The sequence below is a fragment of the Ursus arctos genome, chromosome X (genome assembly GCF_023065955.2).
Source record: "Ursus arctos isolate Adak ecotype North America chromosome X, UrsArc2.0, whole genome shotgun sequence".
Taxonomy (NCBI): Eukaryota; Metazoa; Chordata; class Mammalia; order Carnivora; family Ursidae; genus Ursus; species Ursus arctos.
The window spans coordinates 49,468,306-49,487,290 of record NC_079873.1 but is presented as its reverse complement, the minus strand read 5'-3'; the positions used below and the strand labels follow the sequence as shown (position 1 = coordinate 49,487,290).

The following is an 18,985-nucleotide window of genomic DNA, read 5'->3' as shown; positions in this document are numbered from 1 at the left end:
CATTACTCTCAGGAGTGGGAAACATAACAGGCTTTCCTAACACACAAAAGAAGACAGAGACCTTAAACAAATGCCAAGACAGAAGAATTCATCCCAAAAGAAAGAGCAAGAAAAGGTCATGGCCAGGGATATAATGGAAACAGATATAAGTAATATGCCTGACCCAGAATCTAAAACAACAATCATAAGGATACTATCTGGGATTGAGAAAAGCATAGAAGACACCAGGGAGTCCCATACCTCAGATATAAAAGACCTAAAAACTAATCAGGCCAAAAAAAAAAAATTCAGTAACTTAGAGGCAAAACTGAAAGGATGTAATGACCAGAAGGATAGAAGAAGCAAACGAACAAATAAGTGATATAGAAGATAAAATTATGGCAAAAAATGAAGCTCAAAAGAGGGAAAGAAAGGTATTGCATCATGAATGTAGACTTAGAGAACTCAGAGAGTCCTTAGAGCATAGTAACATTCATATCCTAGAGTCCCAGAAGAGAAGGAAAAGAGGGCACAAGATTTATTTGAGCAAATTATCACTGAAAATTTCCATAATCTGGGGAAGGAAACAGACATCAAAATCCAAGAGGCACAGAAAACTCCCATCAAATTCAATAAAAGCTGGCCCACACCAAGGCATCATAGTAAAATTTGCAAAATAAAGAGATAAAGAAAGAATCCAGAAAGGATTTGGGGAAAAGAAGTCCCTAACTTACAAGGGAAGACAAATAAAGGTAGCAGCAGATCTCTCCACAAGAACTTGGCAGGCCAGAAGAGAGTGGCATGATATATTCAATACGGTGAATGGGAAAAATATGCAGCCAAGAATACTTTATCCAGCAAGGCTGTCATTCAGAATGGAAGGAGAGATAAAGAGTTTCCCAGACAAACAAAAACTAAAGGAGTTCATTTAAATCACTAAACCAGCTCTGCAAGAAATATTAAAGGGGGCTCTTTGAGTAAGAAAGAAAGATCAAAAGCAATAAAGACTATAAAGGAACAGAGAAAATCTCCAGAAACACCGACTTAACATGTAATACAATGGAACTAAATTCATATCTTTCAACAATCACTTTGAATGTAAAGACACAAGGTACCGGAATGGATTAAAAAAACAGGCACCATCTATACGCTGCTTACAAGGGACTCATTTTAGACCTGAAGACACCTGCATATTGAAAGTGAGGGGATGGAGAACTATCTATCATGCTAATGGACATCAAAGGAAAGCCAGACTAGCTACCTTATATCAGACAAGCTAGATTTTAAACCAAAGACTGTAACAAGAGATGAGGAAGGGCACTATATAATAATAAAAGGGTCTATCCGACAAGATCTAACAGTTGTAAATCCTTATGTCCCCAATTTGGGAGACCCCAAATATACAAATCACTTAATAATAAACATACAGAAACTCACTGATAATAATACAATAATAGTAGGGGACTTTAACACCACACTCACAGCAATGGACAGATCACCTAAGCAGAAAATCAACAAGAAAACAAGGGCTTTGAATGACACACTGTGCCAGATGGATTTAACAGAACATAATTCAGAACATTTAACCCTAAAGCAGCAGAATACACATTCTTTTCAAGTACACCTGGAGCATTATCCAGAATAGATCAAGAACTGGGTCACAAATCAGGTCTCAACTGATACAAAAAGATTGAGCTCCTATAATGCATATTTTGAGATCACAATGCTATGGAACTTGAGGTCAACTGGAAGAGAAAATTTGGTAAGACCACAAATACCTGGAGATTAAGGAACATTCTACTAAAGAAAGAATGGGATAACAAAGAAATTAAAGAAGAAATAAAAAATACATAGAAGCAAAGGAAAATGAAAACACAACATCCAAAACCTTTAGGATGCAGCAAAAGTAGTCGTAAGAGTGAAGTATATAGCAATACAGGCCTACCTCAAGAAGAAAGAAAAAAGAAAAATTTCAAACACACAGCCTAATCTTACACCTAAAGTAGCTAGGAAAGAACAGCAAATGAAGCCTAAACTCAGCAGAAGAAGGGAAATAATAAAGATTAGAACAAAAATAAATGATATAGAAACAAAAAATATAGAACAGATCAATGAAACTAGAAGCTTGTTCTTTGAAAGAATTACTAAAATTGATAAACCCCTGGCCAGACTTATTAAAAAGAAAAGAGAGAGGAACAAATAAATAAAATCACAGATGAGAGAGCAGAGATCACAACCAACACCAAAGAAATACAATTATAACAGAACATTATGAAAAAATTACATGCCAGCAAATTGGGCAATCTGGAAGAAATGGATAAATTCCTGGACACATATAAATTACCAAAACTGAAACCGTATGAAATAGAAAATTTGAACAGACCCATAGTCAGCAAAGAAATTGAATCAGTAATAAAAAAATCTCCCAACAAACAAGAGTCCAGGGCTGGATAGCTTCCCAGGGGAATTCTACTAAACATTTAAAGAATTAATGTCTGTTCTAAAACTGTTCAACAAACAGGACTTCAGAGGGGAGGGGGGTGATGGGTATTAAGAAGGGCACATATTGCATGGTGCACTGGGTGTTATAAGCAAATAATGAATCATGGAACATTACATCAAAAACTAGGGATATGCTGTATGGTGACTAACATAACATAATAAAAATTATTATAAAAAAATAAAAAATAAATGTTTGGTAGAATTTACTAGTGAAAAGAAAAAAAAAAGAAAGAAAGAAAAAAAAGGAAAGAAAAAGAACTGGAAGGAAAAGTTCCAAACTCATTCTATGAGGCATTACCTTGATTCCAAACCCAGACAATGAACCCACTAAAAAGGAGAATTACAGAGGTACCAGACCAGCCTAAATAACCACGGAATCAGCCTGAGACGCAGGATGATGCATCTGGATCTCTACAAACGAACATCTCCAGCGCTGAGTATTGAGGTACGAAGAGGGAAGCTGTAAACCGTGCATGGATATCGGAAGATAAACGGAAGGGGGAGGGAGCCGCCGCGTTTGGGCGCCGGGAAGCGGCAGCCACCTGCAGGGGGGAGTGGGCGGACTCACAGAGGGCACCCGCGAGAGAGCGGACTGAGACCGGTGAGCCATGAACGCGCGCGCCACCAGGCATCTGCCGGAACACCGGAATCCCGGTGTGCTCAGGGGATCCAGACTGAGACCGGGAACTCCCGGAGCGCGCGCGGGGCGGCTGGCGGGCCACCTGCACGGGGGAGCGGGCGGACTCGCGGTCGGCACCCGCGAAACAGCAGACTGAGACCCTGAACCGGGTGCGCGCGCCACCAGGCTTCTCACGAAACTCCGGAATCGAGGTGTGCTCACCGGGCATAGACTGAGACCGGGAGACCGGGGAGCCTGCGGGGCGGCCGGTGGCTGGCGGCATTAGAAACACAAAGGACAGAGACGTGCCGGCCCTGGAAGTGAGGGCAGGGACGCCGGGTGTGGGGCGCACATCCCAGGACGCTGCAGGGTTGAGCAGCACCAACAGTAATAGAGTTAAAGTGGCCAGAACATCAGTGGAGAACGGGCCGCAATCCCTCTGTTCTGCGACAATGCAGCCTCTGCTGCTCTGACCCTCAGAAGAGGCATAGCCGGCCGCCAGGGAAAGCCGCCAGAGAACAAAAGCCTGGAAATACCGGCTCAGAGAGTGCCCATCCCCAACCTCCCTCGCAGGGGACACGGAGACTCTAACCAAACAGGGCTGCCTGAGTATTGGCGCGGCAGGCCCCTCCCCCAGAACACAGAAGGCAGGCTGAAAAATCAAGAAGCCCACAACCCGGGCGCCTGGGTGGCGCAGTCATTGAGCTCCTGTCTCCGGCTTAGGGCGTGATCCCAGCGTTCCGGAAAGGAGTCCCTCATCGGGCTCCTCCGCTGGGAGCCTGCTTCTTCCTCTCTCACTCCCCTGCTTCTGTTTCGTTCTTGCTGACTGTATGTCTCCCTCTCTCAGATAAGTAAATAAATAAAATCTTTAAAGAAGAAGCCCACATCTCTAAGATCCCTATAAAACAAGGGGCACGGCCTGGGACCCAGTCAATAATTTTGGGCTCTGGAAACCCCGCAACCTCTCTTCATCAGAATGACAAGAAGGAGAAGCCCCCCCCAGCAAAGAAAAGACAGTGAGTCAGTGGCCTCTGACACAGAAGTAACAGATATGGATGTAACCAAATGATCAGAAATGGAATTCAGAGTAACAATGGTCAAGATAATGAGTAGACTTGAGAAAAGTATTCAGGAAAATATTACTGAGAATATAGAATCCCTAAGGGCGGAAATGAGAGCGAATTTGACAGAAATTAAAAATTCTATGAGCCAAATGCAGGCAAAACTAGAGGCTCTGACGGCCAGGGTCACGGAAGCGGAGGAAAGGGTTAGTGAATTGGAGGATGGGTTAATAGAGGAAAAAATAAAAATAGAAGATGGTCTTAAAAAAATCCACGCCCATGAATGTTGGCTACGGGAGATTACTGACTCAACGAAACGATCCAATGTTAGAATCATCGGCATCCCCGAGAGGGTGGAGAAAAACAGAGGTCTAGAAGAGATATTTGAACAAATTGTAGCTGAAAACTTCCCTAATCTAGCAAGGGAAACAAAAATTCGTGTCCAAGAGGCAGAGAGGACCCCTCCCAAGCTCAACCATGACAGACCTACACCACGTCACGTCATAGTGCAACTCGCAAATATGAGATCCAAGGATACAGTATTGAAAGCGGCCAGGGCAAAGAAATTTCTCACGTACCAAGGCAAAGGCATCAGAATTACATCAGACCTGTCTACACAGACCTGGAATGAGAGAAAGGGTTGGGGGAGCATTTTTAAAGCTCTTTCAGAGAAAAACATGCAGCCAAGGATCCTTTATCCAGCAAGGCTGTCATTCAGAATTGATGGAGAAATAAAGACATTTCAGAATCGACAGTCACTAGCCAATTTCGTAACCACGAAACCAGCCCTACAGGAGGTATTACGGGGGGTTCTATAAAAGAAAAAGGCCCCAAGAGTGATACAAAACAGAAAGTCACAGCCAATACAAACAAAGACTTTACTGACAACATGGCAGAATTAAAAGCATATCTCTCAGTACTCAGCCTGAACATTAATGGTTTAAATTCTGGCTGCAAACGCCACAGGGTTGCAGATTGGATAAAAAGAAATGACCCATCCATTTGCTGTCTACAAGAGACTCATTTCGAACCCAAAGATGCATTCAGACTGAGAGTAAGGGGATGGAGTACCATCTTTCACGCAAATGGACCTCAAAAGAAAGCTGGGGTAGCAATTCTCATATCAGATAAATTGGATTTTAAACTACAGACTATAGTTAGAGATGCAGAAGGGCACTATATTATTCTTAAAGGAAGTATTCAACAAGTGGATATGACAATTATAAATATATATGCCCCCAACAGGGGAGCAGCAAGATACACAAGCCAACTCTTAAGCAGAATAAAGAGACATATAGATAAAAATACATTAATAGTAGGGGACCTCAACACTCCACTCTCAGAAATAGACAGAACACCCTGGCAAAAACTAAGCAAAGAATCAAAGGCTTTGAATGCCATACTCGACGAGTTGGACCTCTTAGATATATATAGAACACTACACCCCAGAACCAAAGAATACTCATTCTATTCTAATGCCCATGGAACATTTTCAAGAATAGACCATGTTCTGGGACACAAAACAGGTCTCAGCCGATACCAAAAGATTGAAATTATCCCCTGCATATTCTCAGACCACAACGCTCTGAAATTGGAACTCAACCACAAGGAAAAATTTGGAAGAAACTCAAACACTTGGAGACTAAGAACCATCCTGCTCAGGAATGACTCGATAAACCAGGAAATCAAAAATCAAATTAAACAATTTATGGAGACCAATGAGAATGAAAATACAACAGTCCAAAACCTATGGGATACTGCAAAGGCAGTCCTAAGGGGGAAATACATAGCCATCCAAGCCTCACTCAAAAGAATAGAAACATCTAAAATGCAGTTTTTATATTCTCACCTCAAGAAGCTGGAACAGCAACAGAGGGACAGGCCTAATCCACGCACAAGGAAGCAGTTGACCAAACTTAGAGCTGAAATCAATCAAGCAGAAACCAGAAGTACAGTAGAGCAGATCAACAGGACTAGAAGCTGGTTCTTGGAGAGAATCAATAAAATTGACAGACCACTGGCAAGACTTATCCAAAAGAAAAGAGAAAGGACCCAGATTATTAAAATTATGAATGAAAAAGGAGAGGTCATGACGAACACCATTGAAATTGGAAGGATTATTAGAAATTTTTATCAACAGCTATATGCCAATAAACTAAGCAATCTGGAAGAGATGGAATCCTTCCTGGAAACCTATAAACTACCAAGATTGAAACAGGAAGAAATTGATTTCTTAAACAGGCCAATTAATTATGAAGAAATTGAGTCAGTGATAAACAACCTTCCAAATAACAAAACTCCAGGCCCGGACGGTTTTCCTGGGGAATTCTACCAAACATTCAAAGAAGAAATAATACCTATTCTCCTAAAGCTATTTCAAAAAATAGAAACAGAAGGAAAGCTACCAAACTCATTCTATGAGGCCAATATTACCTTGATCCCCAAACCAGGCAAAGACCCCCTCAAAAAGGAGAATTACAGACCGATTTCCCTAATGAATATGGACGCCAAAATCCTCAACAAGATACTTGCTAATAGAATCCAACAGTTCATTAAAAGGATTATCCACCACGATCAAGTGGGATTCATACCTGGGATGCAAGCGTGGTTCAATATTCGCAAATCAATCAGCGTGATACATCATATCAACAAGAAAAGACTCAAGAACCATATGATCCTCTCAATCGATGCCGAAAAAGCATTTGACAAAATACAGCATCCTTTCCTGATTAAAACCCTTCAGAGTGTAGGAATAGAAGGTACATTTCTCAATCTCATAAAAGCCATCTATGAAAAGCCTACTGCAAATATTATTCTCAATGGGGAAAAGCTGGAAGCCTTTCCCTTAAGATCAGGAACACGACAAGGATGCCCACTCTCGCCACTATTATTCAACATAGTACTAGAAGTCCTTGCAACAGCAATCAGACAACAAAAGGGGATCAAAGGTATTCAAATCGGCAAAGAAGAAGTCAAAATGTCTCTCTTCGCAGACGACATGATACTCTATATGGAAAACCCAAAAGAAGCCACTCCCAAACTATTAGAAGTTATAGAGCAATTCAGTAACGTGGCGGGATACAAAATCAATGCTCAGAAATCAGTTGCATTTCTGTACACGAATAACGAGAACGAAGAAAGAGAAATCAGGGAATCCATCCCATTTACAATAGCACCAAAAACCATACGTTACCTTGGAATTAACTTAACCAGAGACGTAAAGGACCTTTATTCTAGAAACTATAAATCACTCTTAAAAGACATGGAGGAAGACATAAAAAGATGGAAAGATATTCCATGCTCATGGATCGGAAGAATTAACATAGTTAAAATGTCCATGCTACCCAGAGCAATCTACACTTTCAATGCTATCCCGATCAAAATACCGAGAACATTTTTCAAAGAACTGGAACAAATAGTCCTTAAATTTGTATGGAACCAGAAAAGACCCCGAATCTCCAAGGAACTGTTGAAAAGGAAAAACAAAGCTGGGGGCATCACAATGCCAGATTTCGAGCTGTACTACAAAGCTGTGATCACAAAGACAGCATGGTACTGGCACAAAAACAGACACATAGACCAATGGAACAGAATAGAGAGCCCAGAAATGGACCCTCAGCTCTTTGGGCAACTAATATTTGATAACGCAGGAAAAAACATCCGGTGGGAAAAAGACAATCTCTTCAATAAATGGTGCTGGGAAAATTGGACAGCTACATGCAAAAGAATGAAACTTGACCACTATCTCACACCATACACAAAAATAAACTCCAAATGGATGAAAGACCTCGATGTGAGACAGGAATCCATCAAAATTCTAGAGGAGAACATAGGCAACAACCTCTACGACATCGGCCAAAGCAACCTTGTTCATGACACATCCCCAAAGGCAAGAGAAACAAAAGATAAAATGAATTTATGGGACTTCATCAAGATTAAAAGTTTCTGCACATCCAAGGAAACAGTCAGAAAAACTAAGAGGCAGCCCACGGAATGGGAGAATATATTTGCAAATGACACTACAGATAAAGGACTGGTATCCAAGATCTACAAAGAACTTCTCAAACTCAATACACGAGAAACAAATAAACAAATCAAAAAATGGGCAGAAGATATGAACAGACACTTTTCCAATGAAGACATACAAATGGCTAACAGACACATGAAAAAATGTTCAAACTCATTAGCCATCAAGGAAATTCAAATCAAAACCACACTGAGATACCACCTTACGCCAGTTAGAATGGCAAAAATAGACAAGGCAAGAGACAACAATTGTTGGAGAGGATGTGGAGAAAGGGGATCCCTCCTACATTGTTGGTGGGAATGCAAGTTGGTACAGCCACTCTGGAAAACAGTGTGGAGGTCCCTTAAAAAGTTAAAAATTGAGCTAGCCTATGATCCAGCCATTGCACTACTGGGTGTTTACCCCAAAGATACAGACGTAGTGAAGAGAAGGGCCATATGCACCCCAATGTTCATAGCAGCAATGTCCACAATAGCTAAATCGTGGAAGGAGCCGAGATGCCCTGCAACAGATGACTGGATTAAGAAGTTGTGGTCCATATATACAATGGAATATTACTCAGCAATCAGAAAGAATGAGTTCTCAACATTTGCTACAACATGGACGGCACTGGAGGAGATAATGCTTAGTGAAATAAGTCAAGCAGAGAAAGACAACTATCATATGATTTCTCTTATCTATGGAACATAAGAACTAGAATGATCAGTAGGGGAAGAAAGGGATAAAGAAAGGGGGGGTAATCAGAAGGGGGAATGAAACATGAGAGACTATGGACTATGAGAAACAAACTGAGGGCTACAGAGGGGAGGGGGGTCGGGGAATGGGATAGACCGGTGATGGGTAGTAAGGAGGGCACATATTGCATGGTGCACTGGGTGTTATACACAACTAATGAATCATCGAGCCTTACATCGAAAACCGGGGATGTACTGTATGGTGACTAACATAATATAATAAAAAATCATTATTAAAATAAAAAAAAAGCTGCTGTAACAGATTGAGTGGCTTATAAATAAACAATAAAAACTTATTTCTTGCAAAAAACAAAAAAGGAGAATTACAAGCTCATACCCCTGATGACATGGATGCAAAATAGCTCAATAAAACACTAGCAAATCGAATTCAACAGTACATTAATAGCATTATTCATCACAACCAAGTGAGATTTATTTCTGGGCTGCTGTTGTGGTTCAACATCCACAAATCAATCAATGTGATACACCACATTAATAAAAGAAAGGATAAGAATCATATGGCCCTCTTAATAGATGCAAAAAAAGCATTTGACAAAATACAGCATCCTTTCTTGATACAAACCCTCAACAAAGTAGGGATGGGTGAAACATACTTCAATATCCTAAAGACAATATATGAAAGACCCACAGCCAATATCATCCTCAATGGGGAAAAACTGAGAGTCTTTCCCCTACAGTCAGGAACAAGACAGGAATGTCCACTCTCATCATTAGTATTTAACATAGTACTGAAAGTTTTAGCCTCAGCAATCAGACAATAAAAACAAAAGTTATCCAAATTGGCAAGGAAGAAGTCAAAGTTTCACTATTTGCAGATGACATGATAACTTATGTAGAAAAGCCAAAAGACTGATGCAGGCCTCAATCTCATGTCCTTGAGATTATGGCCTTAGTTGAAATCAAGAGTCAAATGCTTAACCAACTGAGCCACCCAGACTCCCAGAAATCTGACATTACTATACACCAAAAAGAAAGAGCAGGGGCACCTGGGTGGCTCAGTCGTGAAGCGTCTGCCTTTGGCTCAGGGCGTGATCCCAGTGTTCTGGGATCGAGCCCCACATCAGGCTCCTCCGCTGGGAGCCTGTTTCTTCCTCTCCCACTCCCCCTGCTTGTGTTCCCTCTCTCGCTGGCTGTCTCTATCTCAGTCAAATGAATAAATAAAATCTTAAAAAAAAACAAAGAGCAGAAAAAGAAATCAAGGAATTGATCCTGTTTGCAATTTCACCAAAAACAATAAGATACCTAGGAATAAACCTGACCAAAGAGGTAAAAGATCTGTACTCTGAAAACTATAGAACACTTCCAAAAGAAATTGAAGAGGACACAAAGAAGTGGAAAAGCATTCCATGCTCATGCATTGAAGGAACAAGCATTATTAAAATGGCTATACTACCCAAAGCAATGTACACATTTAATGCAATCCTTATCAAAATACCAGCAGCATTTTCACAGAGGTAGAATAAACAATCCTAAAACTTGTATGGAATCACAAAAGACCTCAAATAGCCAAAACAATCCTGAAAAAGAAAAACAAAACTGATCACAATTCTGGACTTCAAGCTATATTACAAAGCTGTAGTCATCGAGACAGTATGGTACTGGCACAAAAATAGACACATATACCAATGGAACAGACTAGAGAACCCAGAAATGGCTCCATAACTATACAGTCAACTAATATTCAACACTGCAGGAAAGAATAGCCAATGGAAAAAAAAAAAGAGTCTCTTCAACAAATGGTGTTAGGAAATCTGGACAGTAACATGCAGAAGAATGAAACTAGACTATTTTCTTACACCATACACAAAAATAAATTCATCAGGGCACCTGGTTGGCTCACTTGGTTAAGCGTCTGCCTTCAGCTTAGGTCATGATCTTGGGGTCCTGGGATCAAGCCCCACGTGGAGCTCCCTGCTCAGCAGGGATTCTGTCTCTCCCTCCCCCCTTCCTCTCTCCCTGCTTGTGCACTTTCTCTCCGTCTGTCAAATAAATAAAATCTTTTTTAAAGAACATGAACAACTTTACACCCATAAATACAATTTAGAAGAAATTGACCAATTCTTCAAAAGCAAACTACTAAAACTTCAATAAAGATGAAATAGATATGAATAGTTCTGCATCCATTAAAGAAATACTCTTCATTATGTAAAAGCTTCCAAGAAAGAAATATTCAGGCCCAGATGGCTTCACTGGAGAATTCTACCAAACATTTAAATAACTAACACCAATCTTATAAATTTATACACTCTCATCCAGAAATAGAACAGGGGAGAATACTTCCCAACTCATTTTATGAGGCCAGTGTTACCCTGGTACCAAAATAAGATAGAAGAATAAAGGAAATCTACAAACCAATATTTCTCCTCAATCTACATGCAAAATTCCTCACAAAAATATTAACAAATCTAAACCCACAATGCATAAAAATAATTGTATACCATTACCAAGTCAAGTTTATTCCAAGGATGAAAGGCTGGTTCAATATCAGAAAATCAATGAACATAATCTACCATAAGAACAGGTTAAAGTAGAAAAATCATATGATCACATCAATTAATGTGGAAAAAGCATTGAACAAAATCCAAGATCCATTCCTGATAATAAACTCTAAGCAACTATGAATAGAAGGGAACTTCGTGATCCCAGACAAAGGACATCTATGAAAAACCTACAGTTAACATCATGGTTAACTGTATGGTGAAAAGCTAAATGCTTTCCCTCAAGACTGGGAAAAGGCAAAGATGTTCACTCTCACCACTCTTATTGAACATAGTTCTGGGAGTTCTAGCCACTACAGTAACTCAAGGAAGGGAAATAAGGCATACAGATCGGAAAGGAAGAAATAAAGCTGCGCCTATTTGCAGATGACATGATTGACTATGTAGAAAATTCCCAAAGAATTTACAAAAAACAAAAACAGTCCTGGAACTAGTGAGTTCAGCACTGTGGCAGGATATAAGATCAACATACAAGAAAAAAATCACATTCTACATACTAAAAATGAACACATAGAAACCAAAATCAAAACCTGATACCTTTTACAATTGCTCTGAAGAAACTGAAATACTTTGGTACACACTTAAAATACGTACATGATCTATATGCTGAAAACTACAAAATGCTGATGAAAGAAATTAAAAACTTAAATAAATGTAAAAATATCCTATGTGCATGGGTTAGAAGACAACATGGTAAATAAAGAGGCCAATTCTCCCCAAATTGATATATAGATTTAACAAAGTTTTTACTAAAATCTCAGCAAGGTTTTTGTAGATATAGACAAGCTTATTCTAAAATGTATATACAATTCACAGGACCTAGCATAGCTAAAATAATTTTGTCATGGAAGAGTAAAGTGAGAGTAATCACTCTTCCCAATAATGAAGCCTATGGTATAACTATTGTGATGAAGACCTGTATACAGGAGTTCATAGAAGCTTTATTCTTTTTTTTTAAAGATTTTATTTATTTATTTGACAGAGAGAGAGACAGCCAGCGAGAGAGGGAACACAAGCAGGGGGAGTGGGAGAGGAAGAAGCAGGCTTCCAGCAGAGGAGCCTGATGTGGGGCTCAATCCCAGAACACTGGGATCATGCCCTGAGCCGAAGGCAGACGCTTAACGACTGCGCCACCCAGGCGCCCCAGAAGCTTTATTCTTAATAGTCAAATACTACATACAACCTAGATGTTTTTTACCAGGTCGATAGTTAAACAAACATACATACCACAAAATTTCACTCAGTAACAAAAACAAACTTGGTACATGTAGCAACTTGGATGAATCTCAAAGGCATGCTAGGTGAAAAAAAAAGTGAATTCCAAAAGGTATGGTTTCATTTATATAATTTTGAAATGACAAAATTATATAAATGGAGAACAGATTGGAGGTTGCCAGGGGTTAAGGACCAAAGTGGGTAGACTGGGAAGGAAGTGGATATGGCTATAAAAAGGCAACATGAAAAAAATAGGCAACATAAAGTATCCGTATTGTGACAGAACTATTCTGTCTATTGTCTGTGGTAGTATACACAAGAATTTACATATGTGATAAAATTGTATAACAGTAAATACACACATGTACACAAATGACTACAAGTAAAATCTGAACAAGTTATGTGGATTGTGGGGCGCCTGGGTGGCTCAGTCATTAAGCATCTGCCTTCAGCTCAGGGCGTGATCCCAGGGTTCTGGGATCAAGCCCCACATCAGGCTCCTCTGCTGGGAGCCTGCTTCTTCCTGTCCCACTCCCCCTGCTTGTGTTCCCTCTCTCGCTGTCTTTCTCTCTGTCAAACAAATAAATAAAATCTTTTTAAAAATTATGTGAATTGTATCAATGTCAATATCCTACTTGTGATGTTGTACTATAGTCTTGCAAAATGTTACCATTGGGGAAAACAGTAAAGTGTACAGGAGATCTTTGTATAATTTTTACAACTGCATGTGATTATATAATTATCTCAATAAAAATTACTACTATAAAAAATTCCTACTAATATTTTCCCCTCTTTCATCTGTAGCTTATTTATTGGCTACTAATAAGGTTTTCTCAAGGCCTCAGAGCTATGGGCCACTGGCTCAAAGTAAGCTGAAGCAGATACACTTTTTGATGCTTCTGATCTTCAGAGTCATTGATCACACTGGTACACTTACACTTTCCTAAGAAGTCATCTGACATCCTGTGAATTTCTTGGTGTTGTCAATGTGTAAGGAGGCTGCATGACCACTTCATAAGTGTGGTAGACAAGGCTTAGGAAGGGACTGGGTAAACACCAGCTTGAAAGAAATAGTTAAAAGAGTTGGGCTATTTTCCCTGAGATAAGGTGACATAAAGGATAGGACACCTGAGTTCAGATACCTAAAGAGCTGTTTGGAGGCAAAGGAAGTGACCGTGCTCTCTGAGATTCTAAGGGTGAGCAAAGATAGGATCAGCAGTCAACCTCAGAGGTGCTTTATAGATGCAGATATAAGTTTAGCAGAAAGAAAGCCTAGCTGAGCTGCCCAGTAATGAGATTTGCTGCTTCTGGATGTAAAGAGTGACCTATCATTGGAAGCATTTAAGCAGAAATAATTGAACATCTCTCAGAAATGTGGAAATTTTAATGTGGATATTCTAACACCAAAGTAATCATGTGAAACTGGGTTACTAGTGCTTTATCTCAACACATCTCTGGTCCCCTCACTGACTTTTTGTTTTTGGGTTGTTGTTTTTTGTTCCCCAGTTTAAACCCTACCTTCCTTGTTGATTGGAAAGGAAGTAGAAGGACTCTGATGTCTTGGAATCAGTGTTCTGTGAAGACTGGAATATCTTTGCAGGAAAATTCAAGTTATTATTGTTTGTGGGAGCATGTAGGGATGCAGAACCCTGCAGTAACCCCCTGGACTAATTTGCAAGATGGGATGGATGCAGGATAACCATAGCCAGCTTTTAGTTCTGACATTTTTGCATTATATGAAATTTAGTTGTTTCCATATCTGATTTTCCTGATAAACTGTGAGCTCCTTCAGGGACACCATGTCTGTCTTTTCTGTGTGTTCTTCCTGCATCTAGAACTTTTTGTATAGCAGCTACTTGACAATTTCCCCATAAAAAGTTTCTTAGACATGATCAGATTGTTTGTGGTATAGTTTGTATACCAAACACTAGGCTGGCATTTTTTTTTAAAGATTTTATTTATTTATTCAATAGAGATAGAGACAGCCAGCGACAGAGGGAACACAAGCAGGGGGAGTGGGAGAGGAAGAAGCAGGCTCATAGCGGAAGAGCCTGATGTGGGGCTCGATCCCAGAACACCGGGATCATGCCCTGAGCCAAAGGCAGACACTTAACTGCTGTGCCACCCAGGCGCCCCATAGGCTGGCATTTTTTTTAACAGAGGGAAGAGGGAGTTGGCTCCCAGATTCTATTTGAGTGACACCTAAAACAGATAATATGACTATTTCTAAAAGTATCTCCCCATGACTGCCTTCATTTAAAGACAACCAGGGAGATAAGATGATACCCTTAAGAACTGAGCTTTTGACAAAGTTTCCAATGCTGGACATATTTGGGTTGATGCCTTAAGTATGAGAAGAGTGGGAGAGGTTGTGGGCATTTTCTTTAGGCAGAATGGAGGCTACTATATTGGGGAGAACTTATAAATGAGCAGGGCCTTCTCAAACTTTAAAAAAAAAACTTCTTAAACTTTACTGATACATGTTCCAGTATGGGAGTCTCTGCTTCTCACTGTCCTCCTCACTCTTGGGAGTGGAGGCAGGGTGGTGTGAGGGAAGAGTGATGTGTTACTGGACCTTCAAGAATGGAAAAAAGAAATTCAGAGAGGCTAAGTTAGGGAGGGGGGGAAAAAGAGTCCCTGGCCCAGAGGGAGATGTAGTAGAGGAGGGTGGGCCTTCTCAGGCCCTTTGGTGGACAGGTGGGTACACCTACAGTGCAGAAGCCTGGCTGTGTTTCCTGTTTCAATAGTAAGGAGGGGTAAGCGGAAGCCTGAGCCCCAGCTTCAGCAAGCACCTGTCTATTTGTCAGTCAGGCCTTCCAGAACTTCCCTGCAAATGGCCCTCCCCTCCTTTTGCTGGGATGGCTCCCAGAAAGGCACTAGGCGGGTGGAGGATAGCCTAAAATTAGCCCCTGGACCTGATCCCTAGCCTTTAGGCAGTGTTGTAAACAGTGGAAATCAAGGACCCTGCCTGCTTAGGCCTCAGGGCAAATAGGGGTTCCCTGTAGAGGGGCCACCACAGCCCAGTGCTTCACAGAGGGGCAGCAGCTGGCAGCGACCCCAGGCAGCCTGGCCTCAGGCCGAAGCCCAGTGAGTATCTGGAGCCTAGAGTTCAATGATGCTACCAGGAAGGAATGATCCCTTAGGGTTTCAGGCCCATGGACCTGTAACCACCACCCTTCATAGGTTTTTCTTGCTGGATCTGGTTTCTGGGGGTGCTTGGGAAATTGGTAGAGAAATCTGCCTAAACAGGGAAGGAGGGTTATGATGATAGCTTCCTGCTATTTCTGTCCCAACCGAATGGACCTACTTCTTAAGGGAAATTGTGGTTATACAATATAGGGAAGGTAAAGATTTGTCTTTGTGTAGATGTGTGTTATTTGTCTGTGCTGTGTGGTGCATCTGGATGGACTCAAGGGCAGAAGGGCAGAGCTCTTCAGGTTGTGGGGAGGAAGGTAAAGCTTAAAAATAGTCTACTAATGCCTAGAGGACTGTTCCAGGGCCCACTGAAACCAACCACTACCCTGTAGTTCTAAAAGTGTATTCATAGACCCAAAAGAGGGCGTTAGATAGAATTCAAAGGGTACAAAAACATGGATGAAGCAAACAGCTACCTCTTTTTACCTTGAATCTCTAACTGAAATTTACGATTTCCTTTCAAACAGCAAATGGCAGTAGTATTACCAGTTCCTATAACTTGATCACCAGAAGAAACCATATTTCATATCATATTACCCTTGTGGACCAGATCTGGAAATGTCACTTATGCTCATCATCACATAAAATTATTAATAGACCTTGGTATTTAATGTGGTTTTTTAATAATAATTTTTTATTATGTTATGTTAGTCACCATACAGTATATCCATTGTTTCCTTTATTTTTACACATGTTGCTCCATTTTTATTTTATTTTATTTTATTTATTTATTTATTTATTTTTTAATAATTTTTATATGTTATATTAGTCACCATACAGTACATCCCCAGTTTTAGATGCAATGTTCCATGATTCATTATTTGCATGTAACACCCAGTGCACCATGCAATATGTGCCTTCCTTAATACCCATCACCGGCCTATCCCAATCCCCCACCGCCCTCCCCTCTGAAGCCCTCAGTTTCTTTCCCAGAGTCCACAGTCTCTCATGGTTCATTCCCACTTCTGTTTACCCCCCCTTCATTCTTCCCTACCTTCTCCTACAGATCTTCCTATTTCTTATGTTCCCCAAATGAGTGAAACCATATGATAATTGTCTTTCTCTGCCTCACTTACTTCACTTAGCATAAACTCCTCCACTCCTGCCCATGTTGCTGCTAATGTTGTGTAATCATTCCTTCTATTGGCTGAGTAGTATTCGATTCTATAAATGGACTACATCTTCTTAATCCAGTCATCTGTTGAAGGGCATCTCGGCTTCTTCAACAATTCAGCTTTTGTGGACAATGCTGCTATGAACATTGGGGTGCATATGGCCCTTCTCTTCACTACATATGTATCTTTGGCGTAAATACCCAGTAGTGCAATTGCTGGATCATAGGGTAGCTCAATTTTTAACTTTTTAAGACACCTCCACACTGTTTTCCAGAGTGGCTGTACCAACTTGCATTCCCACCAACATTATAAGAGGGATCCCCTTTTTCCATGTCCTCTCCAACATTTGTTCATTCCTGCCTTGTCAATTTTTGCCATTCTAACTGGTGTAATGTGGTATCTCAGTATGGTTTTGATTTGAATTTCCCGGATGGCTAATGATTTTGAACATTTTTTCATGTGTGTGTTAGCCATTTGTATGTCTTCATTGGAAAAGTGTCTGTTCATATCTTCTGCCCATTTTTTTATTTGATTATTTGTTTCTCATGTATTGAATTTGAGTTCTTTGTAGATCTTGGATACTAGTCTTTTTTTTTTTATATTCCAATAAAACTTTATTTTTTTTCTTTTTTTTTTCTTTTTTTTTTTTATTAATAATGATTTTTTATTATATTATGTTAGTCACCATACAGTACATCTCCGGTTTTCGATGTAAGGCTCGATGATTCATTAGTTGTGTATAACACCCAGTGCACCATGCAATATGTGCCCTCCTTACTACCCATCACCGGTCTATCCCATTCCCCCACCCCCCTCCCCTCTGTAGCCCTCAGTTTGTTTCTCATAGTCCATAGTCTCTCATGTTTCATTCCCCCTTCTGATTACCCTCCCTTTCTTTATCCCTTTCTTCCCCTACTGATCATTCTAGTTCTTATGTTCCATAGATGAGAGAAATCATATGATAGTTGTCTTTCTCTGCTTGACTTATTTCACTAAGCATTATCTCCTCCAGTGCCGTCCATGTTGTAGCAAATGTTGAGAACTCATTCTTTCTGATTGCTGAGTAATATTCCATTGTATATATGGACCACAACTTCTTAATCCAGTCATCTGTTGCAGGGCATCTCGGCTCCTTCCACGATTTAGCTATTGTGGACATTGCTGCTATGAACATTGGGGTGCATATGGCCCTTCTCTTCACTACGTCTGTATCTTTGGGGTAAACACCCAGTAGTGCAATGGCTGGATCATAGGCTAGCTCAATTTTTAACTTTTTAAGGGACCTCCACACGGTTTTCCAGAGTGGCTGTACCAACTTGCATTCCCACCAACAATGTAGGAGGGATCCCCTTTCTCCACATCCTCTCCAACAATTGTTGTTTCTTGCCTTGTCTATTTTTGCCATTCTAACTGGCGTAAGGTGGTATCTCAGTGTGGTTTTGATTTGAATTTCCTTGATGGCTAATGAGTTTGAACATTTTTTCATGTGTCTGTTAGCCATTTGTATGTCTTCATTGGAAAAGTGTCTGTTCATATCTTCTGCCCATTTTTTGATTTGTTTATTTGTTTCTCGTGTATTGAGTTTGAGAAGTTCTTTGTAGATCTTGGATACCAGTCCTTTATCTGTAGTGTCATTTGCAAATATATTCTCCCATTCCGTGGGCTGCCTCTTAGTTTTTCTGACTGTTTCCTTGGATGTGCAGAAACTTTTAATCTTGATGAAGTCCCATAAATTCATTTTATCTTTTGTTTCTCTTGCCTTTGGGGATGTGTCATGAACAAGGTTGCTTTGGCCGATGTCGTAGAGGTTGTTGCCTATGTTCTCCTCTAGAATTTTGATGGATTCCTGTCTCACATCGAGGTCTTTCATCCATTTGGAGTTTATTTTTGTGTATGGTGTGAGATAGTGGTCAAGTTTCATTCTTTTGCATGTAGCTGTCCAATTTTCCCAGCACCATTTATTGAAGAGACTGTCTTTTTCCCACCGGATGTTTTTTCCTGCTTTATCAAATATTAGTT

At 40.3% G+C, this 18,985-nt stretch overlaps 1 protein-coding gene across 6 annotated transcripts in view; it reads left to right on the top strand.

Moving 5' to 3' along the window:
• Window positions 1–15,573: 15,573 nt before the first annotated feature.
• The window catches only part of ASB12 (ankyrin repeat and SOCS box containing 12), a 28,990-nt gene continuing 25,578 nt past the window's right edge, over window positions 15,574–18,985 (top strand). For 4 of the 6 annotated variants that reach the window (XM_048213764.2, XM_044380714.3, XM_048213763.2 and 1 more), the window contains exon 1: window positions 15,592–15,743. The gene's annotated coding sequence lies outside the window, so the exon portion shown is untranslated. Of the gene's footprint in view, window positions 15,744–18,985 lie in introns of all 6 variants that reach the window. The other 2 variants (XM_048213765.2, XM_044380713.3) reach the window with 2 other exon arrangements.